The sequence below is a fragment of the Corvus brachyrhynchos genome, unplaced genomic scaffold (genome assembly GCF_000691975.1).
Source record: "Corvus brachyrhynchos isolate BGI_N302 unplaced genomic scaffold, ASM69197v1 scaffold705, whole genome shotgun sequence".
NCBI classification, from domain to species: Eukaryota; Metazoa; Chordata; class Aves; order Passeriformes; family Corvidae; genus Corvus; species Corvus brachyrhynchos.
In genome coordinates, this window is record NW_008238346.1 from 2,187,807 (window position 1) to 2,201,540 (window position 13,734).

General features: G+C 38.7%; 1 protein-coding gene and 1 long non-coding RNA gene across 5 annotated transcripts in view; one reads left to right on the forward strand and one right to left on the reverse strand.

Annotated features, from left to right (window-relative positions):
- The window catches only part of VTI1A (vesicle transport through interaction with t-SNAREs 1A), a 255,436-nt gene that overhangs the window by 164,182 nt on the left and 77,520 nt on the right, over positions 1-13,734 (forward strand). The window lies entirely within an intron of this gene.
- Positions 2,618-13,734, reverse strand: part of LOC108446950 — a 14,751-nt gene continuing 3,634 nt past the window's right edge. Inside the window, exons 2-4 of the long non-coding RNA XR_001862291.1 lie at positions 12,077-12,234; positions 8,092-8,328; positions 2,618-3,663 (exon numbers count right to left, since the gene is read on the reverse strand). This is a non-coding gene — a long non-coding RNA (uncharacterized LOC108446950). The remainder of the gene's footprint in view (positions 3,664-8,091; positions 8,329-12,076; positions 12,235-13,734) is intronic.

A 13,734-nucleotide genomic window follows, 5' to 3' on the forward strand; every position in this document is an offset into this window, starting at 1 on the left:
TGCTGTGGGACAAGACCAAAACTGAGGAAGAATTTTTATCCCTGTTAGCATGTAATATGTTGTATTGGACCTTTAAAACTCTGCAGAAGAAATGTTCACACATCACTAACCTGCTGAGCAGCTCTCTGAAGAATAACAAAGTCATGAATGAGAAAGTGTGGCCATACAGTGAGAGATTGTTTAGTCTACTTGGTGGTAGGAAGGATGAAAATTTCCTGATTCTGACTGGCTCTTAAACTAATATGGAAGATCCAACCCAAGCCATTCTATGGTTCTGTGACTTGATTGAATCTAATCAAGAAGGCAAAGAAAAGTCAATGTGGAAATGGAGAAAAATGGGAAAGACAGAGAAAAACTATTTTTCCATAAACACTGGTATTTATGTTCTCTGCAACATTTGTGTAGCTCTAAAATAATTCATGCAGTATCTCACTGTGTGGCATTTATTACCTCAGAGCTCTTGTTTAGCTTGGGATTTGCTATATTAACCAAAGCATAACCTAGAAGGTTTTTGTAATATCTGTGAGTTAGAGCAAAGTCTTCATCTTTTCTTTTACTTATTTAGTAGATGTACTGATAGTTTAAGATTACAACACTACGTTTTTTTCTTGAAAAAAAAAGGCATCTTAAAGTTATTTTTGCACCAACTGCCTGCCTTCCTCCTGATAAAAATGCTTGTGCAAGTGAAAAAAAAAACAAACCACCGTTGTTTCTCTGACATGCTTATCATGGCCGCAAATAATGCGTTTAAACAGGGAATTGTTTGAGAAACATGATTCTGAGTATGTCCAATCTTGCCTAGATGTTGGGAAGCATATGTTCTACTTTATCCATGCCAAGAAACTTCCTTGCTACTGTCTGTAGCCGCTGTATTTTTCAAATGCAGTTTTCAGCGTGAATGGCACACACGTGTTGATTGTGAAGGTAGCATTCTTTCAGTACTGCCTTAAGCTAATTACTCTTAGTGGCAGTGGGGCTTTGTACCTCATTTGTGAACAGCTATTTAAGCTACTACACCAGTACAAAGCAATGTTTCACATTACCAGTTTACCAGACTATTACACCATTGTGTTTTTCCACTGTAGGTGGATGGAGAATATGAGCCATCTGTTTTATTTAATGATATAATCAGTAAACAATATATGCACTTTACACATTTGGTTATTAAAGATGCCCATATTGTTGGACCCTGTATTTACATTGTAAATTGGCGTATTCACACATCGGCTTGTTCTGGTGTCAAAGGCTTGCTGTGTTCATAAGCTGGTACAAAGCAAGCTCAGTAACTGCTCAAACCCAGTGCAGGTGGTCGAGCTAGTTGCCACACAGATCAAAAGTCAAACAACTGTGAATCTTCCTTTGAAAAGGCATTTAGAGAGACAAGGCTGGTCTTATCTTCACAAACAAGAGAGAGTTATAGATATACATCATGAAGTTATGAGAACAAAAGGGGGTTTTATAATCACTCTGCGTCAGAAAATCCAGTACTGCAGACTTTTGTGAAGACATCTTTGAAATATAAAGAACATCTTATTTTCCTGGACAAAATTTAAAGGACTGAGTCTGAATTATTAAATACAAGATGGTTCAGTCATTTCAAAACTTTGGAGACAAGAAGTTGCTTTCTCTTACAGTTGATATAATTTAATTTAATTTTCAGCAAAGCTTCAGCAGAATGAAACAGACAGTAACAGCAAAGCCCAATCTTATTCAAGGGATAGAGGTGAATGGGTATATTTGTGCTAGAAACAAAGGAAATTGGTTGATATTTCAGTTTCCCCAAAGTATCCGTCATGAGTGCCAAAAAATAACCACCAAAATATATTAAAAATTCATTTACAAGTAAAATCTTGTTTGCTGGCACATTTTTAAGGAGGCAAAAGATTTCACAGTCCTGTATTCAAACAGTAACGTTCATTTTACTTAAGATGCCCAGGATTTGAGATCGTTATTGGAGGACTCAGTCTTGCTTCTCATTGTGTTTTATGAGGAAATAGAATTGGGTTTATCACCAGCTGAAGGCCTGGCTGACATTGATGGTAGGCAGGGAGGGGAAAGAGCTTGTGGAATTCGTGTGGCTGAGAGTGAGTTGACAGGTCCACAAGGCTGAAGGAGTCTTGAGCTTCACATCACAGCGTGGTTCCTGTTCATTTTGATTTCTGTCCTACATAATGCAGATGTAGTCAGAGGCACTAGGGGTATACCCACTAACAAAGTGTGTCTGGTGAAGTGTGTTCACTTTCCATTTACTCCTAGAGACATGAGGAAATAGCTTTCAAAGTCTTTAAATCTATTTCAAAGACAAGCTAATTATATTATTGGGGTTTTTTTTAATCTTGAGGTATGAAGAAAGATTCTTTTACTAGGACCTTTTTGTGCTGGCATGGACTTTAGAGATAAAGTATTTTCAAGTGCATGAGCAAAGAGAAGAAAACATGTCATTTTACGAGCTATTATAGATATTTCAAAATATATATTTTCATAGTTAAAATATTTAAAATTGTACAGAAGACTCAGCTATAACTATTCCTTTTATAGTCTTTTCATAGGTATTTCATGTAAGCTGAATATTAAGCATTGGCATGCTTCCATAGGCTTCACAATGTATTGCCTTTTGATTTTGAGATATTGTGTAACTAACTTATTCCTAATCTTATAAAGGGCTTGAGGTTTTTTTGGTTTTTTTTTTTGTTTTTTTTTTTTGCCATCCCAATCCAGTAAAAACAATCAGAAACTTGGCTACTGATATTTGATTCTTAGCTTTGTCCTGGGTATATCTTGGGTAACTGTGACCACATCTGTTTCTGTGCATCTCTAAAATGAGGATAATGTTCCATATCGCAGCAAAGCATTCCAAGAGCAAATGCCCTTAATTAATCTATGCATGGTCCTCACATGACCTAATGAGAGTTTGTGAGTGATAGACTGACTGGTAGCGGTGCCCATCCTGATTTGGAGTCGTGGCTTAAATGGATTTAAAAGGGGTGAAAGAGAACCATGGGAAGAATTTAGGCTAGAGGGGTGTGGAGTATCTGATTTCCCATAATAGTCCATTACCAAGTACATACCTCATCTCCTCAGCTATTGAATGTAGCTAGGAGAAAGAGGAGGTATCAATTCTTTGCTATCTTCTCCAGATATAATCTTGAGGGCTACAGGTGACAAGCTTGTCTTATGTTGGGTGACATTTTTGGTTTGTTGTAGACAGAAAAGAGTATTTGAGTTGGTTCAACAAATAGAATTAACACATCCTTGGAGACATAATGATGAAGTGTGTATATATATACACATATATATATATAAATATATATATGTGAGCAGTAATGTTAAATTTTATGTACTAGCCCAGGCAACTTATTCCTTATCAATCTCTCCTTACTGCTTCTGTCAGAAATTATGTTCCTATAGCTTGCTGCGGACTGCGATGTATTATTGCTGGCTGCTCTCAATCTGAAGTCAATCAGGACTGTGCAAATGTCTGTTAGGTATTTTAGGGTTCCTCAAAGCAGAAACAGATCCTTACAAATGCAATGTTTTACGATTTACTATCACAGCACTGCTATTTCCTTGTCAAAGGAGGTGTGGAGGAGAGACGTGTAGGCTCAAGGATGAAGGTAGACAGTTTCCCTGGCCAAAATTACCTTTGTCACCATAACCTCTCACCTGTGGAGAAATAAAAAGAAACGTAGTTTGTTACAGAACATGGGTGGGGTAAAGCCATGGAGATACTCTGGGAATACATAAAAATTCTATCTCGTGTAGTAACTCAATGACCAAAAACGTACTAGTGAGCCTTTGAAATGCCAGTATTTTACTGGCAACTCCTTGTCCAACTCCTGATTAAAAAGAAAATAAAAACATGGATTTCAATTGCATTTTGTTGAAATATCCACTGAAATGATGGTGGTCTTAGCTGTAAAGTTAGAAGAAAGGTTGTTAGACAGTTTGTGTAGCAGGCACATGTGGAAAGCTGGAGTAGAATGAGGTCTGAATGTGGTATCTGGTAATGATGCTGTAGAGTGTCATTCTCATGAAGAGTGTTCTTTATAGAACATCTCTTGTGCTGGTGCACTTGGTTGATCATATTTTCATGGCCATCTTTGCATAACTGGATAATTAGTAAAGCTCTACCAGCAAGGAGTAAGAGAATCAAGCTCCCACATGCCAGTTCCATCTGATGATTCCTCTTTGAGGAATCTAAGTGATCAAATGAGATGAATCATTTATAATTCTTCATGCAAGGATTGCTCACAAGGAGTTAGTAAATTCCCAGTGTCCTCTTTGGAGTAAGATGGAATATTTGGAATTATATTATACTCATATATGATGTTACACAGCTAACACGTGTAGTATTGTTTTGGAAGAAATTTCACAAACATTGTTTGCAGTGCTCAAGATCCTTAGCAGTCAACTAAGGAAATAGGGATCTCATCTCAGAGATGCTCACTGTAAACAGACAACACAGGTGGAGTAGGGAATGCTGAATGAACCCACACTCTTTTTCAGGCATCAGTTTTTGTATGCTTACAATTCTGTTCTTTGAAATCAGTTGAACACTTTGTGCCCAAGGGCTTGTTCTCTGAATCTGGGAGGAAGAGCAGGTGCTCAAGATACCACAGAAAAGCTGTTTTATAAATGCAGAGACTAGCTTACCGTACAGTTTCTGTTTTGTCCTCTTGCTCCACTGACCCAATTAAATACAGGTTTAATAGGAAAATATTATTGTGACTGAGCTGGATAATAGAGATTGGTTGAGAGGGCTCTTAAACTTGGCCCTAAACTATTGAGTTCTGAGACTCACTTCAGTTTGAGACCCACTGTACCCTGCTTTCTTTGATCCAAACCCTGAGAATATGTATCATCACTTAAAGGAATGAACTGCTTTGTGAGGAAGAAGCCAAGAAGTGGCCCCAGAGAATGCCTTCCCACATGGAAAGCCACCACCCCCTGATTTGATGGCTTGCATGCTAATGCATCTTTCAAGGGGGCCTCTTTGTCCCGCATTGTTAGTTATTTGGCTCTTCTTTTCTTTCAGTCTTAATTGTCATTAGTGTGTTGCTTTTTTTTCTCATAAAGTCATCTGGGGAATACTAGTTTATTGCATATTGTTGTGTTTGTCTAAATACAATTGCACAAGCTCGAAACTTAATCCTTATAATCTTTCCTACTAGGGAGAGCTTGAGATAAATACTGTTGTATGCTTGGTGGGAGTGGGTCTCGACTTTTTGATCATCCATGTCTAAATGTTGAGTAATACTAAAGGGAAAATGTTCTCAAAACATTCCTTAGATGATTATTAGATTATATTTTATGTTTGATAAAAACTGGAAAATTGTATAAATATTTGCTTAACATCCCACCCCTTAAGCAATTTATTTCTTTTCTGGCCTTCAACTCTCTTGCTCAGTGAAATTATATCAGTCACTTTCTGTTTATATTCAGTTTCACTTTGCAGTTTTCATGCGTGTGTAGTGCGATTCCCCACTGCAGAAGCATATTTAAATAATAAGTGGGGAATAAAGAGAAAAGAAGGGAATTTTTTAAAAAATATTTTCTAGTGTCTTCCCACATTTTAAAAGTAAACAAGTAGCTATATTATGCTGCATGCATCTGGTGTGCTAATAACTAGTGTTACGAGAAATTTAAAAAATTATTTAGTCCTGCTTTTCTATAAATTGTTTGTCACACAGTAAGTTTATACATACTATGTTCCAGTGGCTGCTGTTAAAATCAGCCTTTGGCAAAAGCAAACACGTGATAGCTTGTTCTTACAAGAGGAAATCGCTTTTGCATCCTGAATACTATGTGGTGGTTCAAGTTTTCTGGAAAGAGCCAACTTTTTCATATAGGCAGCAGTCAATGCTCACATAGGTCAACTGTTTGGCTGTTTTCTCTCATCTGAATTTTTCATTTTGGATCAATATAGAGAACGAGTCTCAATATCACAGACATCAGAATGAATGCTAGGTCATGTTTAGAGCTCGACTAGATGGGAGGAGGGGTTTAGGGTAACATTGTATTAGGGGGAAAAAAACACCAGGGTCAGTAAATTAATTTGAAAGATTGCAGACACACCTCTGCACCAACCAGCATTGAAGCATTTCTGTTGTAAGTGCAAAATGGTTGTTTTAGATGCAAGAAGTCCTGGAGTTTCTCTTGAGTCTTCTTTCTCTTCCACCATGTTTTTGCAATTAAATACTGGATGAAAATTATTTTTCCTTTCCTTTTGTTTTTTTGTTTTGTTTTAAATGTGTAGCAGCTGACTTTTCCTCTGCTGGCTCACTGGGGCACAGAGACAAACCTCTTTTCAAGGAACAGAGTTCCAACATTGTTGTTGATTATTTTATTGGGAAACCATTTCTGTGGCAAGGCAGGCTCTCCAGCTCCTTGATGAAGGGACAAAAACATGAGATACAAGTGTTTTAGTCAAATGTAAACCCCTTTTCTCTGTAATGTGGATAGACTCACAAAGAAAGTAGACATGGAGACATGCATGTCCTCATCACACTCACGAAGACCTGAATTTGAAGAGCAGCCAACCCGTGACAGACACTCCTTTGGGAACACAAGTGGCCTTCTTCAGAGTGCGACCCATTCTTGGTACTTTCCACAAAGTTGCAGTTGAGATCTGCTGCTCCTTGTGGGACAAAGAGCAAGTTTGCTTTCCAAGACCTCTTTGTCCTTCTTTTTTCTGGCTTACCCCATCTTATTTACCCAAAGTTTGAGTTGCATTTCTTGCAGGAGTCTAGGGCTTCTTCTCCATCCCCTTCTGTGGTTTCCACAGCCTGTCATTTGGAGATGGTTTTGGCATCTTTTGACAAACATATTCACTTAGAATCACAATGTGGTTGCTCTGAAAAAAGGCATCATTTCTTTTCTTCCTTCCTCTTTATGAACTGGAGATATAGTGTGTAAAAGCTTGGTGCGAGTTCACAATAGCACTTTGTCCTCTTTCGCATCATTTGCCAAATAACTACTGTTGTGGCAACAGCTGTAACCAAGCATGGTGTCAGCTCTTTTTGCCATAACATGACTGGATGTCAATAATTTTAATATAATGTGAAACATACTCCCAGGCTGTGCAATGAGGCATCTGATTATTAAATTGCTTGAAATGTCATCTGGGTTTTTTTGGGTTTTTTTTTTTTTGCATCAATTCAGGTCTCAGAACTGGACTGTGTTGTGATTAAAAGAAAAAGAACAGAAATTTCTCTCATTATAGTAAGCATTTCCAAGAAAACTCTAACCCTGAAGCAGACAGCTCTGCTCTGCTTACATAGACAGCAACAGCAAAGGCTCTGTGAAGGCTGTAAGGGGTGGAGGTTATAATTGTGTCTCCCAGTTGTTTGCTGCTCTTTACTGCAGCACTTTCTCCAGTGACAATAAATGCTATTTATTTTTAGGCTTCTTTTTCTGAACTACTTATAAAAAGTGAAAGGTAGGAACCTGGTGAAGCATTTGCTTTTAATACATTGCTTACATTGTGCTCCAAAGCACAGTATTCAGCGTTCTTATTAATGATTGAAATGTTAACATTTAATTGTGTATGGCAATTAAAAAGCTCGACATTACTAGTTCTTGGGCTGAGTCCATTAATACAGCAAGTATTAGTAAGAAATATATTGAAGAAGTTGAACAAGGTCATAAATCTTCTGTGTGCAAAGAGCACCTAATGCTTTTTTTTCCGAGCCTCTAAGAAGTAGTTTAAAAAAAAAAAAGAAAACAAAACCTTGTGAGATGAATAGATAAAAGGCTTTCTTGGTTTAGTTATGTCAGTTTGGCTTTTTCCTGTAATTGCTGGGGTTGTTTTGTTCCTAAAGAGGGAATGGATGCCAAGCTGAAGAGGTAATTCCTGAGTAGTGTTTCAAGATATTGTGAAAGTTCTCAACTTTTCTGTAATAAGAAAAATAACATTTCTCTAATGATGTCTGTTTATTGCATATTGTTCTTCTGTGTGCAGTTCAGTGCAGCTGGCAGCAAGTACTTGAGAGCAACCCAGGGCTGAGGAAACAGCACAGGGGAACCTGAGTAGCCCCAAGTAACTCAGGCTGCGTGCGCTGACTCCTCGGGGTGCTGTCAAGCCGCCCTTACCTGACGTCACCGTGGATGAAATCGAAAGAGATCATTTGCGTTTGATCCCAGGTGTCTTTACATTTGAATCCAAACAGGAAAAAGCTCCTGGCAGCACGAAGCTGGGTTGGAGGTGTTGATTCTCTAAACATGTCCGGATGTCACTCTCCTTGCGTCAGATGGGCTGGCCGTGGGGCTTACTTTCCTTTTGTAATCTTGGGAGTTACTTGCACAATGAAAGGTTCAGGTTTTTCTGACCTGTGAAGAGTTATAGCAGAGCTCAGTACTTGTAAAGTATCATTACATGCTCAGAAGTAAAGAAATCTTTTACTGGGGAGGAGCTCAAACCAAAACCCTGAGTGTGGATGTTTCAACACCTTGGAATCTGTATCTGCATCTGAGTTCTGCAGGTTACGTGTGCCATTAGTGCATTAAACCAGTGTATGACATGGAAATTTCCCTAAAACTTAGAGTATTCCAGGTGCAGTATTTCTGCAGGCTCTGCTAGACCATTTCCAAGGGAAAATTTATTTAATTTAATATCAAGCCAAATCCACTGTACATCTTCAAGTCTCAACTGTTTGAACATGGGCAGAACAGAAGCAGCACAAGGAGAAATAATGGGGTGTTTCCCAAATCAACTTCTCTGACCCTTAGCTCAGGAAAAATACCAACCTGAAGAAGGACAAGCAAGTTCTGTCTCTAAAAGCACACAGGTTTTGCCTTCTCTAGTGATGCTACAGTCATGGCATTTTAAAAGAGTACAGTTGTTTTCAGTCCAAGAGCAAGTTGACTCTTCACGCATAGTTGACACTTCCATTTAGGCTGACAAGGGTAAATTTTAGGACAAACCACAGGAAATGGCTTGGAGAGGTGAAGGATATTAAGAAAATACTATACTGCTGCTTTAGAAGTAAAATGAAACACTTTAAGCTCTATTTTCCCATAAAATGTTTAAATCCATTGTTTTGATAATTTTTTTGCAAAAAAATATTGCAACTATTGAAAACAAATGTGCTTCAAAATATATAGTTGTTTTTATAATTTCAGACCAAGACAAGTCACAGGAAAATCCTCTTCTCATGGAGGGTAGCTTGAGGTTTTCTGAAAAGACATTTCTTTTCTCCTTCTTCTGTCCCCTCGCCCCCTGGTTTTGTACTAATTATGCCCCCTTTCAAGTATTGCTTTCTGTGTGAGCTTTAAGAGTGAAGATTGTTTGACTTTTTGCTTATGGAAGAATCTGCTTTAGCAGACACAGCAATAGGAACAGAAATAGCACTTTCAAAGCTGAGGGACTGTATTCACTTTGGTATGTAGAGAATGGCAACAAGCAGTCATTAGGATTGAGAGAATTCTGTTCTTTCTCTGGCTCTCTGCCCCTGTTGCAAGATGAGCAAGGGCTGACCTGAACTTTTGTTTGTTTGTTCTGCTGTGGGGTTAAAGATTCATGCTCTCCCCCCCACCTCCACCAGCGCCCCCCCCCCGGCCCCCCCATGTTTATTCGGCTTTTGTAAGGGAAGGAGGAATTCAACTTCTGTGAAGGCAAAAGAAAGATCCTTTCCTTATATAAGAAACAGATGAATAAGACCTGAGGTGATAGATTGGTTTTTTTCCCATCTTCTTACCTGTAAAGAAATACAATCTTTTTAGGGTAAGGGATGAATGTGGAAAGCAATGATTGAACAAATAACTTCTTTAAGGCCGGTGCTAGAAACACTTGCCAGTTATAGTAATGTCAGTTGGAGGTGTGATTTTTGGCTGTATGTGTTTATTGGCAAAAGCCCTAGTGTAGACATGGTTGTACCCCGGGAAAAAAGAAAGCTTTGGCCAGTATATTCTATTTTGCTTGGGGAGGGTATAACCTCTAACAATAAAAGCTTTTTTTTTCCATCTGGTAAGTTGCAACTCCAGTAGAAACTAGTGCCAAAATAGTTGTACTGTTGTAGTGGCAAATCTTTTTCATAGACTGGACTTCTGAGTCTGCTGTCCTAACATTAGCAACTGTGCTCCTGTTATTGTTAATTTTAACAGCAGCAACATCTGAAGGTGATTTGAGTGCCTTAGACTTTGTGGCATTGTAATGATCTTGAATTTACAGATCTGCATTTCATTTAATCCCCATGCCTAGGAGAATTGCAAACAGAGTTGCACTGGACTCCAGCATTTGCATAGAAGACTTTTCTTTAGAGTTCTCAAGTATTACTCAAGTAAAAAGGCCCATGTGTTTTGCAGAGGTCTGAAAGCAACTGTTTATAGTGCAGAGTTCTTCTAGGTCTAACACAGTGTTCAGAACTAGGTTTTGCAGATTTCTGTAGCAATTTTTTTCTTGACTTTGGGATTATGGAGGAGATGCAGTCATGACCTTGTGGGACTACATAGTCTTATGTGTGATGCCACAGGTCTTTCACGTGAACTTTCCTTTTCCTCACACATTAGGATGAGACAGAAGTAATTTTTCCTAATTCTGGAGCACACTGCATCAGCCATCTTCAATACATGCAATCAGAAGGGTTAAATACTCCAGGGAGACACTCTAAATATTTAAATATTCCAGGCCCCAGTTTCATGTCACAAGAACATTTCAGCTATTTTGTGATCTCTCCAGAGTGCTCTCACACTAGGAGAGCAAAAACAGTGCTGTCCTCAGTACTGTTAGGGAGGTGACCCCTGGAGATGTGCAGTCTGCCCCCAGTGATCAGTATCTGCTCATCTCCCGCTGGTATCTCATGCCAAATGACTTTTATAAATGAATTCTGACACCACAACCTTGATTGCTCAGGGTTTTTTTCAGCCTAATACTGCATCTTTATGATATGGTACAAGTCAATGTTCTGGTTGTTTGGGTTTGGGGTTTTTTATTTTTGCTTTAAATTACCTCTGACTTCTATGGGTCTAAAATACAGCCAGTGCTGGATGCTTTTGGAAATCCTGCCCTTCAGCTGGTTTTGGGTATGTTGGTTTTTTATGTCCAGTGTAGGACTCAGTAGTATGTGCTGGCATAACATCTCACTGGAGCAGAACAATGATTTACTGTGCTAATTACTGACATCACAAAACCACAGACAGTAATCTTGATCTTGGGGGCAAAAAAAAATAAACCCTAAACGCTAATTTAGGACCTATTCAAAAAGATAGTTTCTGTGAGGCTGGTAGGGCAAGAAAACTGAGCATGTCAAGTTTGAGAGTGTTTACCTTTCTAAGGTAATGCTCTTCCTAGTTTTTTTTTATAAAAAGAAGGGAGAAAAAGGAAATGCTGGGGAAGGTTGGTCTTTGGTAATAGGTACAGACATCTGCAGCTGTACTTTCAGTATTGCTGGTCTTTCAGCTTCACAGCTTATCTTCTTCTAGAGTTTAGAAACATGAAATAAGTTAAAATCAATAGGGTTTTAGAATATTTGGACTTTGTGGCATTTTTTTCTTTGTTGCTCTGTGATTTGGACAACAAACATTGTGAACTGAGTAGCCTCAGTTTGTTAATCTCTCCCTTGGGTGCATCCTTTCTTAGTTCAGCAAAAACACAAACAAAAAATCTACTGCATGTGGTCAGTGCTCAGTTTGCTTGGGCTCATGTGTCATGTTGAAACCAGAATATTTTCTCTCCAAGACAAGCACAGTCCCTTATTCTTGGTAAGAATTCTCAGATTTCATTCTGGATTTTAGCTGTTAACCCTTTGTCATTCCAGCTTTAAAAAATCAACTAAAAAAAAATATCATAGATATATAAAGGAAATACGTGTTGTTTAACATTTTGCTTGTTCGAATAGCTGAACTGCATTTCTTCAAAGAGAAAAACACCACAAACAAGCAAACCCCCCAAGCAAGCAGATCACCTAGCCAAAACCAAAACAGAGAAATTTCCTTCTCAAAAGTGCAGATTTCAAGAAACTTTTGGTAATGAACTATAAACAAGGGGTTAAAATGGGGACACAATTACGTCTGATTCTTCAGTGTCTGCATCCCAGTGCCTTAGGTACTTTGGCTGAAAGCAGAAACATAAAAGACTGACCAAATTCTGGCATTTGCAGCTTCATTCACAGTTCAAGTGAGTTGCTTGCAACTCTCTGCCTGCAAATGACAGGGTAAAATCCAGTCTGGAATGAGAGCGTTCCTCCAGTCCTCTTGCTGTAACACAAACTCTCTTGGGGCAGTTGTACCACTAGAAATCTAAAGGGAAATTAAACAAAAATAAAGCTTATTACAAATACATGTTCTTAGGACACCTACCAGATGAAATTGTCATGTGGCAAATTTTACCTTGTGGTGTGTCCGTTACCAGGCGAGCAACAAGAAAGCTGGGCAAAACTATGGTTTCTGGAGGAATGTTTAATTGAAAGCTTTTCCCTTAAAAATATCATCTTTCCAGAAATGCAGATGTGCATGAGAATCCTATAGGGATATTGGTATTTGGCCTCTAGGATTTTAACAGTCCTGTTCCCAAGGTTAACATAGAGTGAGAGCCAAATTTTATTTGAAACTATTATAACAAGGCAGATATGGAAGCTCGTGGAGTATTACATTGCAAATCATATGTTAAAGAGAGACACATGGCTCTTGAGCTATAAAATGAGAAAGGAATGATATTTAAAAGATATCTTTAACCACTTGTTTTACTCATTAATCTGTGGTTCGGAAAGCATTATTTGCAGAAAAAAAATGCTACTATGGGATGGTTTCTGAAAAGAAAATAAATATTTCAGGCACTTTCACTGCGAACATAACTGTGTAACAATAGCAAAACAAATACTGATGGTGAATAACGTTTCTATGAGTGAATGTGTTGAACAGCTGCCACTTTCCACCCTTGAGACTTCTACATATCTATGTTGGATAAAGTGATTCCTGTAGCAGATTTGTAATACACTTTGTGTTGCAGTGGGGTTAAAGGCAAGAGCTGAATTGTGATACTGCACCTTAATGTGGATTTCATTAAATCAAGGGAGAATTCTGCTATTGGCATGACAGAACTGCTGCTTATCAACAACACAAAAAGGTCTGAATATGCCTCATGGCCAAACTCCTGACCCTGTGCAATGCCATCACCACAAGGTACTGTTCTCTTCCACCCAAACTCTCCCACATGTGGAAACTTTCACTCTACCAAGTGCTCACTGGCAAACACTGTCCTGTCTCTCTCCATGTCCCTGTGACAGTGTTGTCCTTACCTGCACCTTCTGAAATTACATGAGGTGTTCTCAGATATTCACAGTCCTTCTGAGATTCTTGTTTCTTACCAGATTTTTATAAAGAAGACGGCGTCACACCTTTGAAATTAGTACTCAGGGGTTTATCAGGAGAATGATATGACTCAGATGTTGCCAACTGTGTCAACTCATGGTCTAGATATTTTGTATGAGTGGGTTACGTTCTAGTAGCTAAAGAAGCAAGCAAGCCACTGAACCTGGTAGATACTCATTTTTAAAATCATATTTGAGGGTATGATATTTTGGAGAATACAGAAATTCATCTAGACCGTGAATGACAGCCTGGGACCAGTTGAATGAGGGGATGTCACAGCCTTCAGGGTAACTGTTACCATGGCTTGGGCCCATTCCTGACGCATTTGGGTAAATCCCAATATGAGACACCCCTGGGCATTACTGTCAGGGTGTGGGCCAGGACTCTGTCTCCCAGCTCAGCAGGTATTCTGCCTGCACAAAGCCCATC